This window comes from Ptychodera flava, chromosome 2, assembly GCF_041260155.1.
Source record: "Ptychodera flava strain L36383 chromosome 2, AS_Pfla_20210202, whole genome shotgun sequence".
In the NCBI taxonomy this organism is placed as follows: Eukaryota; Metazoa; Hemichordata; class Enteropneusta; family Ptychoderidae; genus Ptychodera; species Ptychodera flava.
Genome location: NC_091929.1, coordinates 40,020,972 through 40,029,422, shown reverse-complemented (window position 1 = coordinate 40,029,422; position 8,451 = coordinate 40,020,972).

Sequence of the window (8,451 nt, the reverse complement as noted above, 5' to 3'; positions counted from 1 at the left end):
TGTTGCTTGCATGCTTCAAGTTTCGATGGCTTTCATACATTAACTAGTTTCATAGCAGGTTTGGTCCTGTATTAACTCTGAGTCGTGCGTTTGCATTCTCAATTTCTGGCCACCCTTGGCAGAATGACGAATAACTACAACGACACTTTTCATCCTGTATCCATGGAATGACGACAGATTTATAAACATCAGCATACTCTGGTTTAAATATCTATTAAAATTATGACAGGTTCTTGGTAAGAATGATTAACAAAGCTTGCAGAATATGCAAGTAGGTATGATGACGCTGTGTTGGAGTGGTGGGTGGGGAGAAAATGTAGATAGACAGACAGACAGACAGACATTCAGACAGACAGAGACAGAGAACCAAATATCGACTCAGAGAAAACGGAGACACTGTGTCATAACTTGAGCATTCCTGATCATCGATGCCAAAGCTATGACAATGATGAGAAAACTGTCCACTTGTGCATTAATGATTTTAATTCACAAACGATAGACTCATTAGTGGCTATTAAAATGTTCAATATTAATACACATCAAAGATTCTTTGGCATTTATTTCTTAGATTAATCGTAATAAATTATTTCAATGAACTTTACGTGCCAGTCTTGTCATATGTTCTTTGTTTTGGATTTGGTTGTTTGTTTTCTAAGATGACGTCTACAAGACCTTATCAAGGCTTCAATCTAAACTACGACTAAGGAATGTGCGAATTGAAAACTAAATACGATAATTTAAACTGCTCCAATCTCTCAGGTTGCTAAGGAGACGTACATCACAAACACACTGATGTGATTCAGCGATCATAACGGTCCAAGCGGAGACATTTCCTTGTTTGGATAAAATGGCGTGGCGATTTTTCTTCCTGGAACTGTTGTCGTCAAAATGGATTTTCATCAATTATGACGGACTAAATAGCACATGCACTCTTACTCTGCAAATATTTTTCGTTCCATTTTTGTGCATGTCCTATTTAACTCTTGCAGGGGGAATTAAACAGGACCGGGCTCATATTGGACAAAATCATAACATCTGTCAGCAAAATAGATATTTGTAATTTCTAGGTTTAGTGGCACAGTTTTGTTTATTCTGTTTAATATAATTATGATTAAAATTGAATTATGCAAGCTCTTGTTTCAACTTGGTAAAACTTTGGAACTATGGAACAGTGGATCAGATCAGATCTCTTGGTAACGCAAACATCAATGGTATCTAATGGTGAATTAGCAATTGGAGAAATGTAACATTACTCAGCCGTGCTTTCCTGTTGAAATTGACATTTCTGTATCGTTAGGCACCATTATCATTGCTTATGCTTCGATGTCTTATCACATGCAATGAATTCTAGAAACATGTTTTTGCAATATGTCCATCAATAGCAATTCATTTCTCGTCATGTCGATGTACCGCTGTACTAGAACACAGATAAATTACCTGTTTTGAATCACCAGCTTGTTTTGTGCATGACCATAATGAATTTATGTATTTGGCTATGTCATTTAAGGTTTATTTCCTTTATCAAAGATCACACATGTCATACTATTATGACAAAGGTGTTAAATCGGACAGAGAAACTGACGGCATGAACTTGTAAATGACACAGTTTTATAAGTAGAACTGTTTTTGCGTCATCGTAAATTCATTTGTAGCTTTAATCTTTTCACATAACAGTCCATCTCTTAATCCTGTTTATGTTTCTTATTAGCGAATCCTCACGGCGATGACATAGAAAAGCCGATATGAATTATTTCCGATTTGCTGCAATGCAAATACAGTTATTTAGCCACTTATGATTCACAATTGCTGTTGGCTATGAACATAGTTGTCAAACAATATGTGGACTTGTCTTAGAGAAAAGGGATGCGTCATCTCTATTGGGGTCTTCTGTCACTGTCCCTGCAGTGGTGGCGCTATATGAGACTGACACCGTACTACTCCACCTCCATTTTGAGGTGGAATGCACCCAATAGACATTTCTGACGTGCAGTTTTAAAATTCAGCTATCGGTCTATTTTGCATCTGTTGTGCATTTTGTCCCGATATTCTTGATCATGTATAAAAGAGAATGCTTTAAATCATCCTATTAAGAGAAAACTTAAGCTTATCAAGAACCTATATCGAGGTATGTATTATCATGAAGCAGACGGGACTCGTATTAAAGTAGTTGATATAGTTCCTGGATTGTTTTATTTACTGAGCCAACTAGCAAAACGAGCTCTCTTCATTCCGATGTTGATGTGGAGAAGGCAACCCTCATGTGACAAGCAAATCAATATTGAAGGCAATGATTAAACAAGGGGATATGGATTACTTGCACGTGGATACACATTGAAGCAGGTTTTATGGTAACACATTTCCAACAAGAAAATGACGGAAAATGGAAGCCCATTTCGACTCATCGCTGGATGGCAGAGAAAACTCAATGCTGGAGAAAGTTGCTAGCGTCATCTATATCATCTTGGCTTTTTTTATCGTTCCGGTAAATTTCATAGTTACTGGAACCGCGGTTTCGTTGAAGTCGTTGCGTATTCCGACTAACTGGTTCTTCTGTAGTCTGTCTGTGGCAGATCTGTTCATCGGAGCCGTGATCATTCCATTTGATATTATTTGCATTTTTGATCCACACATTTCGACGTCTAAAGTGTTCTGTATGATCGGCCTGTCTTTATCAAACTCAGTGGGTATCGCATCCATCGTAAACCTAATAGGTAAGCTATACCCCTTTCCATTATGTTATGGGTCTGATGTCAATTATGCAGCTCTGTATTATCACGTTAATATAGATTAGTAGATGCACAGATATCTTAAGATACTTGGTCTTCATGATGGTGGCGATGACAACAGCTCGAAACGTAACTTCACTGACAACATATCCAACAATTTCAAAGAATATTCTGTATAATGTCAGTTATTGAAGTCAGCATTGTGCTCAATCTGTCTTTCATGTTATCTGTGCCTTCAATCCTAAGATATTTATCATAGATATTTATCTTTCATAGAAACCCACCATGAGGACAAGTGTGTTAGTTTGCAAAATGAAGCTATGTATATATGACAATGTACAGCTGAGGAGTCACGTGAAAGACGTACAAACATTTTGGCGCCAAAGTATTTAATATTTAATAATTGAGATGCCAACTTCCAAACGGGTTAGTGTCAGCAGGCTTAAATCATTAACCAGCTACATGGAACCAAAACATATTCCCAAATTTTAGGATGACCTGTGACCTACTTTCGTTTGCCTCGCAACTTAAAGGGCACAATTTTAGTGTTAAGTTGAATGAGGCACGTTTGAGGTTTTCTCTTACACGGCTACTTACCACACCAATCATGGGTATACCTACATCTAGAACACGATCGGAACTAATTTGGGATAATTGGATCTTCATATTTTTCAAATTTCTCAAAGTTTTAGGTGCCCCATTGCTGAATGTTGCTATATTACAAACAACTCATAAAAACAGTGTGTATCTTAAAAAAAAATAGATGAGCTTACATTTCAGATTAAATCGACGTAACTTCACCATCCAATTATCCAAATTAGTTCCAATCGTGTTCTAGGCTAACCGGTAGCGCCAGAAGTTGTTTTTCTTGCACATGGACATGTTTGTTACTTTATATATTCCTAAATTTTGGAATGACCTTTTGTGCTACTTAACCTACCCTCAGGTGTCGTATCATCCAAAACAGTTGCAGCTTTTGTATTAATATATAAGTGGCACAAGTTTCCCACCTAAATTGTATGACAATGATCATTACGCAACCTCATTAATTTTTATTCAGTTGCCTCATTAGTTATAACATATATAGTGCAATGCTATCCAACAGCACTCATAGATTTGCTTTAGATGAACAACAAGGACGAGGACATATATGATACCTACTTTTTTCCTTTGATAACCTTTGACCCAGTGTCAGATATCTCATCAACAGCAATCGGTGAAGCTCGTATTTTTTCCTTTTGTTTTTTTTTAGCAAAACATCATGCGACCTGTTACTATGCTACAGACACTTAGTTTTATTGAAATTGGTTCTCTTATGATCTCACTTACTCAGGCCCCGTCAACGCTGCTTGTAACTTTAATCTATATTTCGAATTCCGGAAAAGACCAATCAGGCTCAACAACCTTAGCTTATTAACCCCCTCCAAGGTGCTTAAGCTCAACGAATTCATTGATCTTGGCAAAGAAACATTCTTGAAACGTCACAACACATTAATTGCCACTTCTCTGTCATTGAAAGCTGACAGACAGCGCTTGATTGGATGCATTTAACACGATTGGAACTAATTTGGGATAATTGGATCTTCATATCTTACAAATTTCTCAAAAGTGTCATACCAGGTGCCCTATAGCTGAATGTTGCAATATTACATTACTCAGAAATAAAAGCAGGTGAGGTTACATCTGTAGATTAAACCGACATTACTTCATCATCCAATTATCTCAAATTAATTCCAATCGTGTTAAAATATCCTCACACTTTTTTACAAAACCGTGACGAAGAAAATGTTTGAAGAAATGTCAGAGGCCTATGTGACTCACAGATATTCACATCAAATTCTTGTACAATAATGCTTTGCGAAACAACGGTCTGTTCTAATGGTTTTCTACTTCTTTTTCCATCACAAGGTTTGACAGTAGACCGTTGCGTGGCGATTAAATGGCCTCTAAGATACCAATCAATCGTCACTGGAAAGTTCACGGCCATAATCATCGCCACTCAGTGGATCTTTGCCGTTCTCTACGGTTTTGCGCCCTCTATGGGCTGGAACAACATCGACGACGAAACTGAATTGATTCGTTGCGAACCGGTTCTCATCACAACGGTCGAATACAGCATGGTTGTAATATTCGTAGTGATTATTCCGACCTTGACTTTCGTCTCCGTGATTTTCTGCATCACTCTGGCCGCTGCTAACCGACAAATGAAGAGAATAGAAGCAACAACGGTCTCCGCTGACCAGATTGAACCGAACATTAATCGCAACCAGCGCAAAAAACTTTCGAATAACGAAAACTTTATTCGTGTTGGTCATAATCACCTACATATTTTGGCTGCCCTTTGCTATCGTCTGTGAGATACGCAAAATAGCATTTCACTGGGATAACTTGGATGAAGATGGAATCGCTCGCACATATCACCTTCATCTCCACCTGAGCATTTTTGCTTACCTGTCCGCCTTGATTAACCCTATTGTGTACTCGTATGGAAACAGAGACCTAAAACGCGCCATCAAGAGAAATTGTGGAAATTATACTGCTGTAAACGGCAAAACTCTACACAGGTAGCCTCTGTTCAAATGGACGGACTGCCAACGAACACTGCGGACAGCCCAACTTGTATCGATGTCAGCATAGCCGCGTCTGGTGTCGCCGGTGACATTTCAGAGACCGTTGATAAGGAGGTACAGAGTTGTAGCCCTGAAAACGAATTGTAACCTCAATTATCATGTATGTTACCGAAACATGTTAACAGATGACACTTACACAGAAGGATTGTTTGAATGTACGTATTATGCATATATTTTTGTATCATATATTTATGGATGGATTGGAGGGAGGAAGAGAAGGGAGAGCTTGCGTGTGTGGACGGAAAACGTCGTTTATTCTGTAAAAGTTGATAATTAACGAGCTTTGCGAAGCAGGTCGTGGCACTTTGTGCAACGTGATATTCGTGCAGGTGGACGTGCCTAGAAACATTCGAGGGCAATGACGAGCCAATTCAAAGAAAACGACACAACTAAATATGTCACGGTGGACGGGTATTGAGGTAATAATTATTTAAAGTCATCTTTTTTTTCAAAAATAGAAACAAATTTGTAGGACAATTTCAAAAGTTTTGAACTTTGCTATGGTGGCATCTTCAAATGAGATTACGTAAAGGTACATACATTGTTGTAACACTGACGTAATTGCTTCCGCATCGCAGCTACAGGATACCTCTTTATGTTGTTAACAAAACTGAGTGCATGTGCACTAATTTTAATAACAAACCAACCAGTATTCTTCTTTTCGCTTGTATTTTCTCCTATTCGGAGTAAACGATACCAGTTATCGAAACACACTCGTATAAAAAGAACTTAGAAGTTAAAATCTAAATAACTAAATAACAACATCTCGTCAAAGTCTGTTGATTTGGATGATTGTGAAGTGTTTTCAAGGTTTAGCTCTGGCTCTCTGTGTCAGTCTGTCTCTCTGTCCCTCTCTTCTCTCTCTCTCTCTCTCTCTCTCTCTCTCTCTCTCTCTCTGTGCAATGAAAAATTAATCATGAGATTTGTTTCTTTCAATGCGAAGAATTTAATTAGTTACAGTCACAATTTTTATTTTTTTTTAAAGACTATCATCATTATAAGTTGAATGCTACAGATAAAAACATTACACTGTGTCAGATCATTGGATAAGCGTCGTCACATTTCTCAATCCATTAAACATGTGACTTATATAAGGTTTGCTATACCAGTCTATAACAAGAGGAAAAGATACAAAATCAGATTTTAATTTCTTTTTTCATTCTTCTTAAAGTTTGCTAAAGTTGGATTTCATAAATATTTTAATAACTGTAACAGGTATGCCTGATTGAAGGCCGAGAGTGTCATGTGATAAAGAATACGGCATATTCTAAAAAGGCAGCTAGCAAACATATTTTTCGATCTCATTTATATAAACAATCCATTGCTCAATTTAAGCTGACTTAAGCTCCTGAAAGTAACCTATAAATTATCCGGTGAGTTAATGTGAGTGTACTGCAGAGTATTGTCTTAATTTTATAGCTTATCCAAAGTCAACTGCATGTATGCAATACCACATCTGTAAACGTATTGTCTCAAGTTCTAAAAATAAATGACGAAACGTTTTTTCAAAAAAAAATCTCAAAGCCCATTTCATTATTCCATAAATAGATCTCGCTCAGTAATTAACACAGTTCACGTGATTCTAAACCCGACGCTGTTTCTATGTCAACAATATTATAGTTGCAAATGATGATGGCATCGCTATATTCTTTGAGAGTTGACATGACAGCAAATGCTTAACAAATAGATTAAACATCTAATGACATGTTCTACTCAGTAATTCAAGTATTTATAGGCTGTCGTCTGAGAGTAGGCTTCCGTGGAGAGAGATCAATATTCCATATCTCGAGTTCAAGGTCTAACAGGTACTTCATAGGTAATTAAAGCGAAGTTCATGAATTTTGAGAATGTGGGCAATTTTAAACTGATATCGCCTCACGTGACCAGAAGCGCGACACCCGATATGCAAACGATGCCAGACAGTCACGCAGTTATAACGAATTTGTGTAGTACTGACACTTTCTTTAAAAAGTTATTATAAAGTTTGTTTCGTACAAGTCTCATATTTGAAGCTACTTGTATCGCAAAAATACACTGCATTTGTTAAAACAATTAAAACAATCCCTTCATTGTTGAATGTTAACGACATGAAATAGCATCGGTGACATTAGTGCGAGATAATCGTGTCAAACAACCATGAAAATAAATTTGAGGAAAGTAACTGGTGAAGAGTGGTTCCACTTCTTCATCAACGACATGAAAAAGGGGTGAATTTAACGTGAGGATATAAATGCTGTTGTGGGATGATCTGCTCAGTCGTAGCAATATCTATTTAGCGCTTTGCTTAAACACGTAGAGTGTTATCATCGGATAATATTACCCATAAGAATATGAGAGTCTTAGCAGTTTAAGTACACAGACTTAAACTTTCACTCAAATTCTCTTTCAGCAAACTTTCAACCATTCTCTTTTAATGCAAGAATAAAAATCGGGGTCACCGTTCAACTCTTTGGTTTTACAGAAGCAGCTGACCCATGGTCAGCATATAAAAATCCTGTGTTAAACAAAACTAAGCCGGTGATAACTCGCCTTACTATCAAAGCCTAAAAATAATCCCCCACAAGTGGTTAATCGAAGCCGAATTGAAAACGTTGGAGAGTAATAATGTCTGTCCCAGAGGCGCCTTCTAAGTTCTACCTTAAGTTAACACTATCATTACTCTTTCTCATTGTTTAAAAAACTCAAAAATCGCCGTGCGAAGTTAAAGATTAGAGTAGTGTAAATTACCTCACATTTATGGATATAGAAGCCACTGTTTAGCAATAACGCTATGAGCAAGCGTGGAACTTCTGCAAAGCAATACCATGAAAACTAAATTTTAAAGTGACTATTGCTTTCAAGTTTTAAATCACTTAAAATTGAACACGATTGGAACTAATTTGGGATAATTGGATTTTCATATTTTTCAAATTTCTCAAAAGTGTTAGGTGCCATATAGCTAAATGTCGCAATATTACAAATTGCTCATAAAAACAAGAGTGTAACTTAAAAAAGAACTTCAGATGACCTTACATTTACAGATTATATCGACATTACTTCACCATCCAATTATCCTAAATTAGTTCCAATCGTGTTAATTGTAACATTATAAGAGT